At 37.9% G+C, this 6,000-nt stretch overlaps 1 protein-coding gene across 5 annotated transcripts in view; it reads right to left on the bottom strand.

The window, feature by feature from the left end:
• Positions 1-6,000, bottom strand: part of Pigk (phosphatidylinositol glycan anchor biosynthesis class K) — a 132,625-nt gene that overhangs the window by 107,750 nt on the left and 18,875 nt on the right. The gene's annotated exons all lie outside the window — the stretch shown is intronic.

Below are 6,000 nucleotides of genomic sequence, written 5' to 3'. Positions count from 1 at the left end.
ATATATAGTACAATATATTATTCACTATGCCATATATTATTAATAAATTTATTATATTATGAATAATATGTAATAAGTTATATACACATAACATAATTTAATATAGGATAATATAGATAATACACAGCACAAATTCAAAGTACAGGAACAGAGCAACTTATCCACAGCCCTTGCAGTTAGTGACCTTATGGTTCTCCCACAAAGTTGATGCCCTAGAACAAAGAACAGCTGAAGGAGCAATTAAAATACTTTAATTTTCAGGAACATCTGATGTTCTCACAACCTGAAGAGTCCACTCTAAACTACATTTCAAAGAATTTAATGTTCAAACTCCCAAATGCTTAAGGATGACAACTTGCAATCCAGGAGCACATGCAACTGGCCTAGCCCAGGAACACAGCCCTACTCCAACCACGCCTCACCCGCTAAGTCTAGCAGGTCCTCTCTCCTAGGTGTGGAATGCGAACTTCCTTCTTAGCAGCCTGCTGGAACTCTGGCCCTGTTTCAGTGCAATCTCCGCAAATCTACCATATTAGTCAAACTTTTTCCACTTAAAAATGAATGTAATTACAGTGAAATGGAAGCTACTCCTAACACCTGATCAGCTGCAATTCGCATTTACAATGCTGTTTCTGCACTGGCCTTTCTGTTTTCGAGGCTACTGAGCAGAGCGGCTGCCAGTCTCCCATGGCAGGCCAGGCGCTATCTCATGGTTTGATTTCCTCTAGGACACTTCGAATAAGAACCCTCCATTAGAATATAACCTGTCAGAGGGCAGAGCTTGACTTATCTTTGTAACACTGGATCATGCAGGCCTGGAGTACACAGTAGGTACTCAACAATTTAAATGAGCCAGACAGTTTCATTTTTGCATAATTTAAGAGGAAATTTCAAATGCTTCTCATCTTGTTCTTGCCCCTGAGATGAGAGAAATGGATCAGGAAAACTCTTATTTCCTATATACTTGAGCTTCCCAAACATGAGGGAAATGAACGTGGCATACATATTAGCTTGGCAGGCAACACCAAGAAGAAACCGTTCTGTTGCATACGTTCCAAGTACATCAAAGTTCAAAACTGAAACACTGTGATTTTTCTTGAAAATTGGCTGAACTGCTGTTTTGAAAGCATTCCAACCCCACCACACTCAAATATCAGACCTTCAGCTGTTCCTGATTCAAGCTCCTAGAATGGTGAGAATTATTCCTCTAAAGTGGAAAATATGCTTTTGCTTTTTTATGACTAGAGGCCATCAGTTTAGACTGTTATTATTAATTATATAATCTTTGTGAAACAAGACTGAACTGATACACAAATGTATAAAATTGAGTCTTTATGCCATGTTTTGTTTAGAATTAATTTCTATCAAACTAAATAATTACTTCATACCTATATAATGCCAGCATCAATCATAATATATGCAATCAATACATTTCCTAGATATAATTTTGGCCCTCAGTATAAGTACTATGACCCTTGGTTAAACATAATCAATATATCATATAAATAATTTATTACAGTTATAATGTGGATTAATGAGTAACAAGTCAAGCAACTGGATTTCACAGGTTTAGAAACCCAACTACATGTTCTAATTCACTATTTCTGATAACTTAAAAAATGCTCAGAACTTTTTCTGAAGAAATAATTCTTCCTTAGCCTGTGTTAAATTTTCCGCCCAACTACATTTCAATATGTACATGCAAACAAACTACTTGGGGTTACATTTCTTAAGAAACCACAGTTATAAATTAAATTTTGTTTGTTTGTAGGATGCTTTTTATTTTTTAAAATATTTTTTAAGAAGAAGCATTTCATTACAGCTTTAACATACTCAATAACAATTTCCAGAGCAAAGATACATCTCTTTCAAAACTGGCTAGTAATAATGATACATGCAGATTAGAGATGCATGCGCCAACATCTAAGTATTATAAATTAAATTTCAACAAAAATACCAAACTAATAGTGTGATAAAATACTGATCCCATTTGGAAGGCAATGTTAATTATAAAATTCCATTGGAAAGATGACGTCACTTTGCTGAAATGAAATGACTGCTGATCTTGTTAACAGGGAGCTTCAGGTCTAGTTCCCACATTTAATGACTGCTGATCTTGTTAACAGGGAGCTTCAGGTCTAGTTCCCACATTTAATGACTGCTGATCTTGTTAACAGGGAGCTTCAGGTCTAGTTCCCACATTTAATGTTTTCTCCATTTTGACAACTATTCTACAAATATAATTTGATGGTATAGAAAATGTCTCCACACAATCATGTTATACAATATGCAATTAATAATTTCCAGCCTCTACTGTTCCTGAACAATTTTAAATTAATTTTCATTCTGATCATGATTGTGCCTGTACAAAGGATGACAAATCATATAGTTAAGCAATTTTGTCAACAAACACTCCTTTGTGTCAGTTAGAAGATCTCATCTGTTGACTCCTCAAGTGCCTTTTTTCTCTTAGTACCAACTGAGCATCGTGATGGGTATTTAAACCTGCATTTACTGGGTATCTCTAAGATCAATTGCTGCTACATTCCAGACATACACACAAACTCACATTGAAGACAAGCTTCTACACTCCTATAAATAACAAGCTGTTTTGCATCTTATTAAAACTGAGACAGGCATCTGGAATAGAAGCCATGCAAATGTGAACGTGATCTCACAGCCTGGTGAGCATCCTCTGCCATGTGGATGACTCGGCACTTTATTCTTTTTAAGCCCCAGCAAAACGCACTTCACACAACAAAGCACATGCAATGTGGCCGTCTCGCAACACAAAACTGAAAGAAAAAGTGAGCACTCAGATTGTGCTGTGGGATCAGCTACGGACTGATTACACACATGGTTTCCACGTTTTAAAGCCATGCTCTCTTGTCACTAAAAATAGAACCGTGAGGGCACAGTTATACCATGTACTTACCTGCAAGGCAGATGTGTTTACTGTGTTTAGTACATAACATTCATGAAGCATGGCTTTGATTTCTTACATAAACACAAAGAAAACTGCTGATATTTTTACCTTACCATTTTCTTGGTATCTATCTCAGTGAAATTCAATGCCCTAATGGTAATTATGCAGATTTTTTTAGAGATTATGATCAATATGAAAATTAATTTTAAAATTTCTTCAAAAAAAGAAGTCAAGAAATCCAATTATAATTTGTGGTGGGAAAACAATCAAAAATAAATGCTTTCCCACTCACACTTGCCAAACATTTAATCCCAGTCAACCCTGCTGGGCTGTAGGCCGCTCTTCACTGAAATTCTTCCTGAGCCCCATCAGGAACCAGTAACCACAGGCATAAAATACATTTTAAATGGATGAATCTCTCAAAGTCATGGAACATGAGTGGAAAATTTCAGAAGGCATAGTTTGTATTTGTAATAGACTGGCATTACCTTAATGAAATGTCCTCACTAAGTGAGACCTAACAATGTGCATATTGTTCAAAATGCTTTGAAATGTTTCTCAAATTGCTTTATATTCTACAGACTACCATCTTGGAGTGTCTCCTTAACTCTGAACTAGGGCTGTCTTCACCAGCCCAGCCCCATCATCTAGAACTGGAGCAGCAGCCAAGATGCAGGCAGCAGGAGGATGAAGGGCCCGAGGCTCAGCGCCTCTTCAATCTGGCCCTCTGGGCTTCCGCCGCAGAGCTGCTGCCTTTGGGAGTCTCATTCAGAGACTCCGCTTCTCGCTTCTCTAAACTCTAAACGTTCCACTAAACATTCTGCTAAACATACTGAGTGCTGGACCAAAAAAGGCCAGCAAAGCAAGTGAATGGCCCTGAAGTCAGGGTGCTTTGGTTTTATGCTTCCCTTTTTCCTTCTCTTCCACGTCTTAAACCATCTCCAAATTAATAACTTACCTCTAGAATAACATGGAACTGATAACAACAAACTTGATAACTGCAGATACTGAACCACAAAGATGCTCTGAATTTCTTTTTGGTTTTTGTTTTTAATATTTTTATTTTTGAGAATTCGCGAGTGCTGTCTTTGCATTATTTCCATCCCTCCTGGCCCCCCTCTAACGCCCTCTTTCCTCTTGGTGTCACCTGTTCTACTTTCCCCCTCTCCAGAGCTCCTCCCTTCCGCCCCCATGGTCTCTACCCGCTCCTGCAGTTACAGCAGGACACATACTCGCATCTGAAGATTTGGCACTAGGATGAGAGATGAATCACTTGTTTCACTGAGTCTGGGTTACCTCACTTTGCATACAGATTTCGAGTTCCATCCGTTTACCTGCAAAGTTCAGGATTTCATTTTTCTTTATCACTAAGTGGAACCTCGCAGTGTAAACGAACCACACTTGCACGAGCCACTCATCAGTTGAGGGACATGCGGTTGTTTCCATCCTAGCTGTTCTGAAAAGAGCGGTAATGAATACGGGTAAGCAAGCGTCTCTGCAGTCGAATCCTCTGCTTCAGGACATGCCAAGGAGTGGCAGAACCGGGTCACATGGTAGGCCTACCTTTAGTTTTTAAGAGTTCTCTACACTGATTTCCACAGTGCTTGCACCAGTTTGCGCTCTCACCAGCACTGAATGAGCGTTCCCTGTCCCCACATCCTCACCAGCATTTACTGTCGTTTCTTCTCTTGATCTGAGCCATTCTGACTGGAGTAAGATGAAAATCTTAAAGGATGAAATTTGCACGTAAATGGATAGAACTAGAAATTGTTATATTGAGTGAAGTAACACAGACTCAGAAAAACAAATGACATATGCTCGCCCTCATTTGTGGATCCTAGCACCAAATCCTTGTGTGTGAGTATATATCCTGATGTAATTGCAAGAGCCAGGAAAAGTAATTTTAATTTGCATTTCCTTAATTACTAAGGATGCTGAACAGTTTTTTAAATGTTTCTTAGTCATTTTTATTTCTTTTGAGAACTCTGTTCGGATCCATAGCCCACTTTTTAGTTGGGTCATTGGTTTTCTTGATTTTTTTTTTTTTAAAGTTCTTTGCATATTCTGTGTATTAATCCTCTTGTCAGATGTATAGCTGGTGAAGACTTTCTGGCATGCTGTGGCCTTCCTCTTCACTCAACTGGTTGTTTCCTTTGCCCTACAGAAGATTTTTAGTTTAATGAGGTCCCATTTGTTGATATTTAACCCTAATTCCTGAGCAACTGAAGTCCAAGTTAGGAAAATCCTTTCCTATGCCTATATCTTGTAGGGTACTATGTTTTCTTCTAACAGTTTCAGGATTTCAGGTTTCACATTGAGGTCTTTGATCCATTTGGAACTGACTTTTGTGCAGGGTGATAGATATGGGTCTAATTTCATTCTTTTACACACAGAGATCCAGGTTTGCCAGCACCATTGTTTAGAGATCCTGTCTTTCCTCTAGTGTGTGTTCTAGGCACCTTTATCAAATATCTGGTGGCTGTAATTGTGTGTACTCAGGTTTGGGTCTTGTATTTTATTCCATTGATCGACATGTCTGTCTTTGTGCCAACACTATGCCATTTTTATGACTATAGCTCTGTAACATAGTTTGAGATCTGGTATGGTAATCCCTCCAGCATTGTCTTTTGTGGTTTCCTATGAATGCAGGTGTTTCTTTTTCTATTTCTGTGAAAATATCATGTGAATTTTGATTGGGATTACACAGAATCTATAAATTGCTTTTGGTAAGATAGTCATTTTTCACAATATTAATTATACCAATCTGTAAGAACAGGAGGTCTTAGGTCTTTCCAACTTCTCTGTGTCTTCTTCAATCTCTTTCTTCAAAGATTTAGCATTTTCACTGCAGAGATATGCAACAACTTTGGTTAGGTTTTTTTTCTTTTTTGAGGCTCTTATGAATCAGAATGCTTCTATAATCTCTTTCTCTGATTGCATATTATCGGTATCTAAAAAGGCAAGTGATTTTTATAAATCCATTTTATATCCTGCCATTTTGCTAAAGTGTTGACCATTTCTAGAAGTTTTCTGGTGGAATTTTTGGGATTTTCCAAATATTAAACAACTAGCAT

This window comes from Nannospalax galili, unplaced genomic scaffold, assembly GCF_000622305.1.
Source record: "Nannospalax galili isolate Female #2095 unplaced genomic scaffold, S.galili_v1.0 scaffold1124, whole genome shotgun sequence".
Taxonomy (NCBI): Eukaryota; Metazoa; Chordata; class Mammalia; order Rodentia; family Spalacidae; genus Nannospalax; species Nannospalax galili.
Note: the sequence above shows the minus strand (reverse complement) of the source record. Positions and strands in the feature narration are given on the sequence as shown.